The following is a 15438-nucleotide window of genomic DNA, read 5'->3' as shown; positions in this document are numbered from 1 at the left end:
CTGAAGGAAGAGAAACGAAAAGGAGAAGAAAAGAAAAGACATGCGAGTTTAATCTGCAGCATATATTGCACTTCGTGATGACCAATCCAAAATAAGAAGGTTTACAAATGAGTTAAAAACTTTAATGTGTGCTGCACCTTTCAGAGGTGAGAAATATTTGTTGCTCAAAATCACAACAAGAGTCGACTTAAAGCTCTTTAGAATGTAGGATAACAGCTATTAAATTCAGTTCTTTGCATTCTTTTGGCGGCCAAGAAAAACTCAAGGCTCAAAGTGGTCTAACTCAAAAAACGATCTTTATTTTACACGAACACACAAGCTCAGGTCTGAACGCAGCAACAGCCGCATGGTTGTTTAGATACTTCTGCAGCACGTCACACACAGCACGTCACACAAGTTTCGAACACTCTGCTTAGTTTCACTTTCTGTCTGCACCTCATATGCTCTGCAAATGCAGTTTCCTGTCAGCCTGCAACCTAGTTTACACTCAAAGTTGGCCCTCTCTTATTAAAATACATAAAACAATAATAATCAGAAAATAAGCACTAAGAATATATGTTTATTCCTTAACACAACACATCAATATTCTGAAAATCAAAAGACCTCTTATGAAGATGCAGTGTGCGACAGTGGGAAGGAAAAACTCCCTTTTGACAGGAAGAAACCTCCAGGAGGACTAGGCTAAGGGAGGGGCGGTCATCTGCCATGACCAGGTGGGAAGGTGGGAGATGAAAGAGAAATAAAAGAAATTATGAAAGAAAATAAATGATGCGCACATTAGTCATTGTTTACGCACTCTTACATGCTTACATGTACATAACAGCTGAAATCCATCTGGACGAGCAGGCTTTTGCAAGTCGCTCGTTTCATGACGTGACACTGCAGAAATTTCGCAGGTTTTCTTTTTTCTTTTTTTGTTACAAGAACACTGGTAACAGTTTTATGTGAGTAGATATGATGACATGGCAATGCTGCAAGTTCCTCTTGGGATGAAAGGTCAAGTCGAATAAATCAGTCTATTCAGATATACGTCTCTGTTTTTTGTTTTCTTTTTCTAAACAAGATTGTATTTTGTTTCAAGGGCAAAAAAAAGAAAGAAGGTACAGACGACAGTCTGAAGAAGTGAACGAGGGATAAATTGAGATGCATCTACATTCTACAGCAGGGCGGCGGCTTTCCTGGAGCTGGCAGTGGTTTAGCGGGCTGGCTACGGGAGGAATGACTGTCTTCCCTGGAAAACTTCAAACAGCTGAAGATAGATAAGGTTCCTTTTCACACACTTTCCTTTTACAAGTCCAGATTAATCACATTTGTTAGTCTGCGTCCCGTTGCAGCCACAGTTTATCTCGGAGCGAACATCAAAGGCTCCTTGTGTCCTCATGAAGCAATGCGAGCAGCCCAACACATGTCAGTGTGTGAATGTGAGGAGTGGGAGGATGGAAAGGGGTTTTATTTAGGTGCCACCCAGCTTCAAATTACACACCAGATAACTCCTATTATGATTAAAGCCAAGCAAAGAGGCTTCACTACCCCCCACCCCACCCCCTGTTCCCTGGGCACGTTGTCAACCGCTCCCTCCTCCACATCTACGTCCAGAGTGGGAGAGAGAGAGTAGAAAAAGTGAGGATGAGTGTGCCATTGCCCAGTGGGCTTAGCGCAGAGCAACAGATGAGCCCATATTCGAAGAGGAACACCTGCTTAGTTGTCATTATAATTTAATTTAAGCACACAGCTCCTGTATGTGACTGTTTAGAATTCACAGCATTGTCACATCATCCGGTTGTTTGTTATTTCAATACAAAGGAGGTGTTTGAATTTGGGGGAAGTGGGGGTGGGGTGAGCAACAATTGGGAAAACCTAATCAGTGGCATTTCATGTGAATGTACAGAAGTGACATTTCCTGTGTTGGTCTGCAGCTAAATGACATTTCATGTGAATGTACAGAAGTGACATTTCCTGTGTTGGTCTGCAGCTAAATGACATTTCATGTATATATAATTAGCCCACCGTGACATTTAACAGCAGATGTCTTTGTCTACAGTCCTTTCCCCCATCGCATTAAAAAAAAAAATCTGATGTCTCTTTTCACCTCTTCTTTGTAGAGCCTCAGGAGAGCGGGGGCGAGACCTATTGTGCATTTGACAAACGTGTGGTGGGTGAGCATGAGGACACAGAAGTTCCCAGTGCTATTTAAATCATGAGGTGTCAATATTTCTGGTATTTCTATGAGTTCAGTTCAGCTCGAAGGCAGATTTTTACTGGGAACAGGGATAAGTGCGTCATCCTGACTGTAATTACTATGAAAACCCTCGTTTCACTTGTGGTCTCCGAGGAAGTGAGTCGCATGGCATATATCCTACTCTTTCAGATTTTGCAATATTTCATAATGGATTTATATGTCCCGATTTTCTTTTCTTTTTTTGTCCAGTTTGGCGTGGCATGAATAAGTTGTGAACATAGCTTTGATGAATTATCCCCACATAAACCTTACAGTATGGAGGTACTGGTAAACTAACAGTTGTTTGTGGGACAACGTCAAGATTGGTTTCTGGCAAATTAGCAAATTTAATATTGCCGTTTGCTTCCTACCATTTGCTCGGGGAAACACATGGCTTGTTAGCAGCTAAATGCTCCACGTTGCTTTCCAGTATGTTTGCCTGCTGTTTGGTGCTGCACAGCTAACAGCAGGTTTACCTAAGCTTTTAACCTAAGATGGACTACAGTATTGAAACTATAACTAAAGAAGAGTGTGGTGAGAGTAAGACCAAGCCTAAAAAATCACTTAAAAATCACAACAACAAAAAAAATCACAGCTGCTTTGCTTTATGGGTGTTAAAACAGGGGTGTCAAAAATAAGGCCTGGGGGCCAGAAGAGGCGAGGACTCCAATCAGACCAATTGGATGGGCCTGTAAAGCAGGACATTAATTTTTTGACTTTTCACTGTGCTTTCACAAGTTTCACAGCTTTTCCTACTGATAAGTGTTTTCCTTGCTTGTGGTGGGACCACACTGTGTGTAGAGAGCAAAATTACTAAACATTTGCTTGTCAAAAAAAAGGGCTGCACCATTTTCCATTTATTAAAGATGGCCATCTATCCTCTCTTTACCATAGAGGCCACAGACAAGCTACAACTCCAACAACTTCCTAAACAATCCACTTAAAAGACTTCCAAGAAACCAACTAGGAAATAACTGAGTATCATGGACACAAACATTTGAGCAGCTGCACGATAGTTTCCATGATATTTGAATAGTCACACCATAATATACATATGACTGGTTGTGATTAGGCAGATCTGTGTCTGTGCCTCTCATCAACAGACTCTCTTTGTCACAGTCATTTCCTGTTCCTCTGAAGCAGCTCTTTGTTCCAGCGAGCCTCTGATATTCAGAAACCCAACTGGATAGATTTCTGAAACCCTGGCACACTGATGAAGGTGACAGCTTGCTCCATAAAGCCGGCCTTGTCAGACCGATGGCGGTGCAGGCGACTTGGATTTGGATCCCACCAGTATGTGCGAGTGACTCCATTTCTAAATTAAATTTAAAAAAAGATGCAAACAAAAATACAAACAACATCTGCTGTGATTATGCCAAAAGATTTATTGAGCTGGAATTGACTGGACACTTTCTCACTTTCTTTTTTCTTTTCTTTTCTTTTCTCTGCAGAGCTAAAAGCAGACTAATTATTCTCCTGCCACTCCTCAACACGCAGCCTGGAGCCTTTTTTCTTGAGCAACAGCAGGTGGCTATCGACTCACTCGCCTTGACCCCTGTCTCAAGTCTGTTTGCGCATCCCAGAGTGATGAAGAATGTAAGCAAAAATGAAGGAGTGCGGTGGAAGGGGCGGGGGGGAAATTACTGAGAAGACTGGACATGAGGCCGCTTGAGGTGTGAGTCAGAGTGCTGGTAAAGGAGGTGGGTGGTTCAGATACTGACTGGAGATTTTAGCACATAGAGAGTAAGTGAGGGTGGATCATTATGGGAGTGAACAAGAAGACAGTGAGAAGTCCAAGCTTTCCTTCTCTCTCTCTCTCTCTCTCTCTCTCTCTCACACACACACACACACACACACACGTACAGCCTGTCACCCAGAGGCTGTGCTGAGTGACATGCATGAACCACAGTGTCAGAATAAGTTAAGGAATAGTGCAAGCTGTCAGAGGAGACATGGCCAGAAAAAAAACCTGCATGCTAACTTTTTCCAGCACTGGCACTTCTTCTCCTACCTGCTCATTATTTCCTTTGCATCACTCTCTGCTGTAAAAGTTCTCACTAAGCAAAGCGGTTGCTCTGAATTCGCTGCTGAACACAAACAGGGAGCGGAGCTTAACCGCTAACGCGGGGCCAGTCGCAGAAGCCCATCAGAGGGGTTACATAAGCATGTTTTTGGGAGCTGGTGAAGTTTACTTTTAACATCAGGATTAGTAAGGTGCTTGCTGCTCTCTGGCCACGGCTGTTGACTAGACAGTCTCTCTTTGTTCCGCCTGGTGTTTTCAGAGGCCTGAGTCAACAGTTTCAGCTGCACTGCATCAGAACATACATCCACTGTGGATCATGGAGACCGGCCAAACCTGCCCTGCTCAAGGTGTTGGAGTGGAAAAAAAAAAAAAGATCCATCTGGACGAAATTATTTTGATTGCAGCCAGAGACACTTACATCAAGCAACCGAGATGGAAAAATATTTATTTGTCAGTTTAAGGGTCCCTGTGTGAAGTGAAGCTGTAGCCTTATGTTTCACAACCTGAAAAGGGTAAATGTCATGGCTCTTGCAAACAGCTAGCTGCTTTCGGGCAGTCCGAGGAAGAGGTGGCTGCAGCAGGTAGCGCTGTAATATTTAATTCTGCAGATTTTTATGACAGATCGCCTTCCTGGTGCAACTCCTAAGGGATCTGTGTATCCTCTCAGGATCAAGTGGGCAATCTTTTGCTTGTTAAGCACATGTTTAAACCACCACACTATGGAGCCACTGGCTCTAGTGAACAGATATGTCCATATATAATGAGCATGAGTTAGTCCTCCTCTCCATACTGACCCTGAACACTTTTTAAATGAAGGAGGCTGGAGTGATGGATTGAGATGCTGCTCCAGTGTGAGGATATAATAAGCAGACATTATACAGACTAGGGATGAGTCAGCAATAGTGAGAGGATGGTTAATACCAAACAGTGCATTCTTATAAAAATGTGCAGCTGAAACTTTGTTTCAGCTGTTGCGTTCTTTAAACGGTCCCACTTTAAAGGGAATCACTGATCATTGAATGCTGACAATCCAAGAAAATATATGTTTTCTTTGGATGAAAAGTGAGCTGCTTCTATTTGTGTAACGTGCTAAAGCTCAACACTGGATGCAAGATTTGCTCATCTGGACATTTTCTGTAGCACACCGAGCTGTGAGGCGGTGGGGATGGAAAAGGCTTGTGTTGGTCTTGTTCCAGACTAATCAGAAGAATGAGCCATTAGCAGAGCCAGCAACTAAGACTGACAATAGCTGGCTGGCCTTTACTGAGTCAACACTGGAGGCACTTTACATCCGGAAGTGTGGAACACACAAATATGAGGCGGCTCTGTGTGAGTCTGGATACAGTACGTGTATATTTTGTGTCTGTCCTTTGACCAGGAGAAAAAGCTTCATGACAATCTGAAGAAATACTTCCTGTTTACAGACATAATCGAAGATGTAACTGACCTAAAGGGAAAGAGGTTGTTCTAAAAAAAGGCTTCCTAAGTGGAGCTGTCTTAGCAGTTTTGTTTTTTTTTTATATTGTCTGGACTGTTTTCAGAGAGCTATGAGTCATTTGGTGCAGCCATTAGAGTGTTATTAGTCTGAAACATTCAGAGTTTCTGAATACTCAGGATCTTGATCCTGTCAGGTGACTACATGCACGCTCACTCACACACACACACACACACACACAATAATTCTATTTCCTCTTCCAAAAACATTATAATGATCTAAAATCATTTCCTTGAGGTCTTAGCCTTACTAAACTATTTTTCTAACCCCAACATTAACTTCGTCTTTGGTCTAAACTGCGATAACTGATGCACAGAGTACTTGCTTTTTGTGCTTAAAAGGCAGGCAGGGCTCTATAACGTGACATTAATGTACCCACAATGTGAGTGATACAGCCGCACAGACCCGCTCACACAAGGAAACATAATACTTGATAAGCGCAGGATTACTAACAACAACAAACCAGGTCACATTCTCAGCACAGGTGCAGGGTTTTTTTTGTTTTGTTTTTGTTTTTGTTTTTTTAAGCCAGCTAGCCACTGATACACTAACAGCACATGACTTAGTGTTTATGCAACAGAGCATACAAATTATTTCCAGTGAAGACGGATATCAGCATATGATGAACATGTGACAACAAAAAAGCAAAAGAAGAGGAATGAAAAACGTTCAGAGAAATAGATGAATTTCAATTAGATCACATAGAATAAAGTCCTGTATGTGTGTATATATATATATATATATATGTAAGTAACACTTGAAAAGCACTATATAAATGTGTGTATAGCACCTGTTGCAAACAGTAAATACTACTGACACACAACCAAGCTCTGAGATGCAAAAAAGGTCCAAAGCAAACAAAAACACAGTTTAACTCTGCAAAGCTTCCTTGTTGCCTGTTGACAGCATCACCAAAAACTTCCTGGTATACGGTGACTTTCCATCTGCAACCAATTTTCTATTCACCAGCAGCTATGTATTGTATGCTTCTTTGAAATGAGTGGTTTCCAGGACATTCTTGGCACTCTGCAAGTGCAATAATTTTCCAGACATTTTCCTTTTCAGGTATTTTCTTTTATAGGAGAACAGAAGTACAGTGTAAATACCCCTTTGCCTCATGTGTTATATAAAAAATGGACTTCTGCAGGAGTTGCACAAAGTCATATTTTACTTTATATTACTTTTTTTTTATAAGACAGCTACTGACCAGTGTCAGAATTAATTGAGATTCTTTTTACATAAAACATCTGGTTTTACTGAATATATAATGGTGCATCAAAGCAATGTATCAGGATCATATTGCAAAGGTAAAGGTAAGTGGCTCCTTATCAGAGATATGTGTTACAAACAGGAAGGAGATGGGAATGTTTTGTTAGTCCTAAAGTGTTTGCTATTTATATCAAACCACTGGCCCAAGCTATCTGCCAGGACGGGGAGCTGAGGGGAGTAGCTGTAAGGAACAGGGATCATAGAATTAGCCCTTGCACGGATGACATGATGATATATTTTATGTATTTAGATGCCTCCTTTTAAGGATGATGAGAATCACAGAGAAACCGAGTTACTGTGCAGAATCTAAGTGTTCAAACTTTCCTCTTCAAATATGTGCCTGCAGGAAAGATCAAGCCTGTTCAGTGAGATTCAAAGTTAATCAAATAGCAAAGCAATATCAGTGGCATATGGTGCCAAACGTAATCGGATCAACCAATATCTGAGAAAGGATATAGGAAGTGATGAATGAAAATGTGGATGCATTTTTTTTTATGACCAATATCACAAAAACTGTCTACAGAATGGGTTTACGTAGCATATATAAAATACTGAGAAGGGGAAAAAAGCCCAAATTTGATAGACTGCACTCTGAATGCCAACAGATAAAAATGTAATGGAATGTAACAACTAAAAGATGTATATCTGCAGACCAGCTTTGACCACTAATTAACTGGGGTGATGATAGCTTTACAGCTAGATGGAAAGAGACTGACACAGACATTCCTAGCTACCACATCTAAACGACTCATATGCTCCCTGGACACATTATTATAAGACCAATTGCACATTACTGTGCTATATATGATGATTCATATATATGATATATAGTAGCTGTTTATGGTTTCTATTTTCTATTTATGTGACAAATGCACATAAATAAAAATTAATTTCACTGGAAAAATTTACATCATTTCTTTCTGCTGTAAAATATCTGGGGAAAGCCTTCGGTAATAAAGTCTGCCATCCATCAGCGATGCCATTTCGGAACACAAAAAAGGCACCAACGATGTATCAATACCAGGAAAATGTCAGGGAGAACGCTCCTCACGCAGCACAAGTAAGCAAGGGTGGCAGCTTGACTTCCACTTCTTTTGCCTTGGCCTTTTCGTTTGCTTTTGGTTCCCAATAAGGATTTGCAGTGAGAATCTCTCTGGCTGCATTTACAAGGCTTTAGGAAAACAAAGGAGTGGGTCATTCAGTGATCTTAAAGGGGGTTTTAATAGCCTACAGGGTTGATGTTAAGCGAGCCCAAGAGGCCGGTGGACTGTGCCAGCTGGTACCTCGACAGAGGAGCTGGAGGAGGGACATATTTATTTTCCACTGTCAGTCTCGAGGCTTCTGACTTGTTGAGCTGCTGTTTGTCAGACTCGCTGTTTCACTAATATACTGCCGTGTAGATAAAGGCTGCAGAAAGACAGATCACGATGCCTTTGTACATAAGGAAGGAGTTGTCGAATGGGAACCAATTTTTGTCATTTCATGTTCCTCCTCCACTCGCCCTGGACCTGCAAAAGTCTCTGCATAGGCGTTTTTTGGACTCCCACAACGCTCCTCAGAAGATGACTCAAACATAGCGCCCCTGCACACTCTGTCTGTTGCAATGTATGTGTTTGTTTCTCATCTGATAAAACTTGAGAAAGCTATGATTTCTGCACAGAGGAAAAAAACAGTGCGAGTCAGTGGAGTGAAGCACAATGATGTGCATTATTCATGACATGTAAAATCTGACTCTGAGCCAGTTTCCAAAGGGCAGTCTGGTGCTGAAAGAGGTCAGTCACTGTGCCTTTAACAGCTGCTCAGGATGTAGAGTGGCATTCAGAAGTTTAGGGTTAATAAATAACTCAGCTTTAATACTTTAATGACTTTCATTTGTGCAAAGTAGGGTTACGGAGCTTAAAGTATAAATGTAGTGTGTGTGGCTGAAACCGAAGGGTATGCTGTAGGTTACAGCTCAAGCTTTAATGAGCGTAATGGCAAAAAATACGTCCGGATTTATGCCCCCGAGGCTTTTAATACTGCTAACATTGTGCAAAAATATGACAAACAAAACAAATGGAAAGCTTTTGTTAATGCTTTGTGCAGGTGTTACCTGTCTCTGCTTTTTATGGATGCTATGGATAATATGAGGCACAAAAGTGACTGCATCATCACAAAGGTTACACACGAGTACTAGTGAGATAAAGATCAGTGCATGTGATGGAAACATCACAAATTGGAGAACTGACTAAGAAAGCAAACAAACTGATCTTGTGACTGTTTTCACTGAGCCTGCAATATTTATATGTGTGATTTCTGATGAGCATTTTCAAGTGTAAAGAAAAAGTATATATTCAGTCAGCCTGTATTAACAAAAGTAAAAATATATGGTCTGCTAAAGCCTGATGCCACGGGACACTTATTATGTGCTTTCCTTTGATGGATTGATTTTGACTCAACTTGACGATCAGCATATATTCTCAGTGCAGATAACAGCGTATGAGTGTGAGCCAGTGGCTGAGCATTTAGCATTAGCCGAGGCAGGTCATGGAATCAAGCTCAGCCTGGTATCCCCGTACAGCGACTCATAACAGCTCATCTGATGGCTCAACAGATAACACGTGGGGTGCACTTTATAAAAACTGGCTTTAGCCCGCTCACACAGTTGCTTCTGCCCCTGCAAGCCTCTTTGCCGACCCACCTCCATGCAAGCTAATGTTTGTCCTGCTAATTCTGACCTAATAAATATCATGTCTGTTATCACTGATCTGTGTTGGCTTCTGTATTGGAAGGGATCTTGCTGCCTCAGGCTTAACATATATATAAGCACATATAAAGCGCTATATAAATTCAATCCATTATTATTATTATTATATATAATATATGTGTGGAAGGGTGGGGAGATGAAATAGGAATGTCATTTCATCGCATTTCAAGTGCTGCAGGAAAATAACCCATAACCAGAAACCGCTGAATCACAGCTGCTTTGTGATATATTTATGTTAGAAAAGAAAAATCAGCTGACGTCACGCTGCATATGTGCATGATTATTATATTTTTAGTGTGTGTGCTCCAAAGCATTTCGTATATTCAGTTGTACAGCTACAGAAAAAGAAAAAAAAAACACGTTTTTCCTTCAGTGTGGCTGAACAGCAGGTTGGATCAATAGTTTTTTTTCGGAGCATACAGAAACTATAAGATCGGTGAGGTCATTATCAAATTATTTTGTGCTCTGAGGAGCTTAAAAATAAACCATTCTCAGACTTTTTCTTTGGTGGCTTTGCAATCAAATAGTTTTAAGTTTAAGGGAATTGTGGAATGAAAAAAACGAGGCATAAAAACGCTCTTAATGAAGCTGGAAAATAGAAGCTAATTGGCCTCTGAAGTTAGGAGTCCTCTGTGCGTTATTCGGAAATGGTTTCACTCAGCGTTACTCACTGCATAATGGATGAATATCAACCAGGAAAAGCTTTAAAGGCCATTTCGAAATAAAGGGGGGGGGGGGGGGGGGGGACTGATGTTAATGTAGCTGTAATGAAGAGGTTTGCAACAGAGTTTCAAACTATAAGCGTGTTTATCCTGGGACTGGTTTAAATGTCCACTGTGATGAAGGGTCCAGGGAAAAGCACTTAGGAGGGATCTCTGATTCATGAGGGACACAAGAACAGATTGCCTTTGGCAGCCGCGCAGCCTCATTTAATGCTCCATTCTTCATCTCTTTCTTTGTCTCTTTCCGTCTCTTAGTTTTAATGGCCACGTCCCTGTAGAGCTGAACCAAAGAGATTGGGAGAAATGAAGCATTTGCAGAAGATGTCTGATTGATTAATGCGCCGCTTGATGTCCTGTCACAAAAAAAAAAAAAAAAAAAAAAAACGGGTGGCGGAAAAGAGGGAGGGTGAGAGATAGCAGCTATTTGACCCCCACCTTCTACTCTGCCCTTGGCTTTCATCACAGTCACTCCTTGTTATGAAGACCAAAGGAGCTCCTGGTCCGCTGAGGATCAGAAGTGGCATCCAAGACATCCTGTTAGGACCCAGCGTGGACTGCGGGGTCCTGTGAGATTGCGACCATTTGACCTTTCCTCTGCTGCAAAGCAAATTTCTCCACCAGCTACGGTTTCCATGTTTGTGCCATTGTTTAACTACAGTAAAGCACCGACCACAGTGAACTGGGTATCTGGCTAGCTGGGTATGGGAACTGGCTCCACTTCTCTTCTCTGGGAGCCTCTGTGGAAAAGTACTCTGCCACCATCACCAGCTGACAAATCTCATTATGATGATGTTGACTGAATGGAGAAAAAGACTTCACATTTCTATGCAACGAAATGACAAATTTGCTTCTGTGCACCGAATAATCTGACAGCGACAGCTGGCTACAAATGTGTGTGTGCGGGCTTGTGCGTTAACTATAATGATAGACTGTGGGGCTGAGGCCTAATAAAATACAGGGGAGTATGATGTATTCAGCCTCTCTGTTACCAGTTTCCCATTTTCCGTCTAAAATAAAGAAGTTATGCCTTTTACAGAATCAAAGGGCAAGAAAAAGAGGAATGCGCCTTTCACGCCTTTCAGTCTAAGCTAAAGATGGTCGAAAAAGAGAGAAAAATCAACTATCTTTGCTTGAGAAATGCTCTGAATTACTGCGGATGAAAGAAGAAAATCAAAACAAATAGACTGTCGCAGCAATCTATACCGTCTGCAGATGTGTCAGGTCACTTAAATAAAGGAGGAGTGATGGAAGCAAGGACGGAGGAGGAGGTGGGGGTGTTGAAGAAAAAGAGGTGAGATCATATGTCCACAGTTTGACTGCCTAACTCCTGTCAAAATCCCTTAACGTCAGACATAGCCGCGCACAACACCAAAAAAAGCTAAACAAAAAAAAGAAACAACACCTCTCCCCCTCTCATTCTCTTTTCCACCTTCTACCATGTACAGCTGTGTTAAGAACTGGCTGCAGTGTCTTTGTCTCTCTCACACACACACACACACACACACACACACACACACACACACACACACAAAGCTCTTGTGTCTTTCTCATCTGCTCCTCTCTCTCTATTTCTCAGCGCATCTACAGTGTCGAGGAAGTAAGCGTTTTCCGGCCCTGGGTGAGTCGCTCCTCTCATAGACCTCGGCCAAGTCTCAGCATGCCGTGGCATCGTTCACAAAGGGACACACGGGTGCTCGAGAAGATGCGCGCACACACAGATACTCGCATGCAAAATCATCCAGACCATGAGAGCCCACCCAAATTCCCCCCTTCCCAGAACTTTGGCCTCCTGGTTTGTTCACTAGTTCACTCACTTCGAGTTCACGTAAAAAAAATAAATAAAATAAAAATAAAAATGAGGCACTGAGAAGCTTCGATTCACTCACAGAGGAGCTCAGTCTGTCACTGCCCTTATACAGTGCTGAAGCCCCCCCAGCTATTCTCTCTTCCATTAAAAAAAACACTACATAATTCTGCTAGGCCTCCATTATCCTTCTATTCACAGGCTTTTCCTGTACTTGCTGGTAAAATGTAATGACCTCACTGATTTTGTCACCTTGCAGGGATGTTTGTAATTTGGAAAATTGTGATGTATGCTGTGCACTTCAATTAGCGGCCTTTAGCGAATGCAAGCCCAAGATTTAAACACGACCAGCTCGACATACTGTGAACACTGATTCAGACAGTTTGTAAATGGACTGGTTCTTATGTAGCGCTTTTCTACTCTATCTGAGCACTCAAAGCACTTTACACAACTTGTCTCATTGACCCATTAACACCCCTTCGCACAAGCACTTTTTTTAAGGCTCTTTCTATCTAATATTCACACACATTCTACTGCCAGGACAGCCAGAGGACAGATGAAATAAAGCATCAATAATAATAAACTATTACAGAGTCATAAATAGTCAAGCAAAGAATATTAAGATCAGGGTTTCAAGTTTTCAGATTGCTCCTGCTTTGATTGAAGTGATGAAACTGCATATGCTTTGAGCTTTGACCTTGCGGGCCCTCCCTCTCTGCGCACGACGCGCGTTAGTGTGAAGCCAAAGGGCCTCTGCCGTCCTGGCTGCCAACACACCACTAACTAATGACCAGGAAATAACTGTGGTTCACGCAGACTCACAACGCTCCCTCTCTTTCTCACATTCGTATGTTTCTAACTGACTTTTATTGACTGCATTTTTCTTTTGACTCCTTATTACGAGCCTAAACCGAATCATTCCATGAGTTAATTCGAATCCCAGCCTCCAGGGATAACACAGAGTAAAGTTTTAGCTACCATTAAGGCTCGTGAAATGTCTACGCCCACAACATAGCTGCCAGGGCTACTTCTGTCTGCGCGGCTGTCTTCCATCTCACTAGAAATAGATTTTAAAGGTTTTCTGAAAGCAGGATCAACATGACACACTGCTGAACTGTTATGAAATATGATGAACACGAGTGCTTTTCCCTACCACAACTCTATAATGCTATAATCAGCACAGTTTGTTCAGTTCTCCTAGAGTTAAGTGTGAAAAGCTGTGTGTGTAATTGCCTCCCACTCCACATTGTTTTTTATCTTTTTTTTTTTTTTTTGGAGTGGGAGAGAGAGGAAAAGTGTATTTAGCTTTTTACCATCTGCATGTTAAGTTTTGGGGTTTTTTGTTAGTTTTTGGGGAAATGTCAGAAAATCCCAGACATCATGTTCTATTGGCACTAATGTAGAAAACTCTTGTAACCACAAAGTAAAGCTAAAGAACACTTTCTATCAGAGATTGTGATTTTAGGTCAACACAAGTGAGAAAATAAACCAACACATGCTCCTTCACAGAGGCGGCATCTGCACAGGCTCAGTGGTTCTCAAACACCAGTCCAGCCTTCATTTAATGCATACTGCTCTCCCCAAAGAGATCGTCTCTCACTTCAGGCGCCACTACTGACTGTTTGCTTTGCTTCGAATGGCCCTCCTGTGAAACCGCAGCCATCTCCCCCTTATGAATGTGTGTCTATGAGGCCTTTGACCAGAATGTCTGTCAGAGTGCCTCTGCGGTCTGACTCCGTGTTTCAGTAATGGCTCAGCCGTGGGGAGACAATCCTCTTTCCAAATGTCCTACAAACACCGTGAAATGCCACGGTATTATTGTGTCAGTGCATGCATGCATGCATGTGCATACAGAGGAAGTGCACTCACACACAGATAGTGACCAAAGGTTTTTTTTTTTTTTTGTCTTTTGCTTCAGTTGTAGGAAAAACTATTTTCTCCTGAGTCGTCTTTTCCACTTACGGCTACTGTGTTTTTTTTCTCTCAGTTCGTGTTACAATTTTCCAGAACCAGCTCCTGGTGTCTTGAGTGTGGGTGTTTGTGTGTATGCGCGTGTGTACAGAGGGCTGGGTGTAGTGCAGTGAGCACTCTCCATCTGTGGGCCAGATTAAATGCAGAGTTTAGGGATGCATGTGCTGGGAGACCAAGGATACGAGCGAGAAGAGCGCAGGCTTTTTTTCAGTATGTCTGTGCGTATCTTTGGGAGTGTTGCAGTGTATCCAGGACTGGCTCACATGTGCAAAGCATGTGGCCAGTCTGCCAACATGGCAATCACGAGGCAGAAGCCTTTCTCTCATTGCCGAGTGCATCTGGCCTGCTCTGATGTGTCGGAGATAGCTCAAGTGTTTGCAGAAGCTTGGAATAGTGGCGGTTAACAGGGAAAATAAACCAGGTTTGTTGATGCGCAAATATGTGAATGAATGGCTGTGATAATCTACTGGCCCAAGATTGCATTTCAGTTGTGTCATCAGACAACATCTGCAGTTTTGTGTTTTTAATAGAAGCACAGAAACGGCCCTCACGCCCCTATGGATATCACAGCTGTTGTTACAACAGCCAAAAAGCTCCCCTTTTCAACAAGTCTGCTTTTCCTGTGAATTTGAAGGTAAACACAAATGTCTGGAAATAGATCTATACAGGGCTGATGGAGTTATGGTGTTAGAGAGAATCACATCACCAGGATAAATCATCCAAAAACAGAACGTGGTTAATAGCTAAACATAATGCCACAGTAATATAATTTAATATAATATAGTGATATATAAAAAAATAATTCGAAGTGGAAAACAGGAGTGTCTGAAACCCCTGAAGCATTACAGTTTAGTGAAATTTCTAGCCTCTATTTTGCACCTATTGTGCAACATACACAGGAGAACAGGTGTACTGACAGTCAGCTTTGCTTTGACTCATAATTAGGCGTGGTCATCCCCACTCCACCACAGAAAGGAGGAACAGGATGACTGGGTGAATCAGTTTGTGGATATTGGTATGGTCAGAGGCATGCTCAGCGCATGACTGGATGATTATGGGTAAGAAAATATGATCCTTTCTGTTTGAGCTGGGTTTTTTTATGGCCTTTTTTCAGAGTTGTTGCAGCACAGCTCTGTGTGCTCTGTGTGCAGAACGCTGTAGCAAAGCCAGAAAAACACAATGAAGCACAA

The 15438-nt window shown here is 42.0% G+C and overlaps 1 protein-coding gene across 1 annotated transcript in view; it reads right to left on the bottom strand.

Moving 5' to 3' along the window:
* Positions 1 to 15438, bottom strand: part of tnfaip8l3 (tumor necrosis factor, alpha-induced protein 8-like 3) — a 29525-nt gene that overhangs the window by 10258 nt on the left and 3829 nt on the right. The window lies entirely within an intron of this gene.

This window comes from Neolamprologus multifasciatus, chromosome 1 (genome assembly GCF_963576455.1).
Source record: "Neolamprologus multifasciatus chromosome 1, fNeoMul1.2, whole genome shotgun sequence".
Lineage (NCBI taxonomy): Eukaryota > Metazoa > Chordata > Actinopteri > Cichliformes > Cichlidae > Neolamprologus > Neolamprologus multifasciatus.
This window is presented reverse-complemented; position numbering and strand designations above follow the sequence as displayed.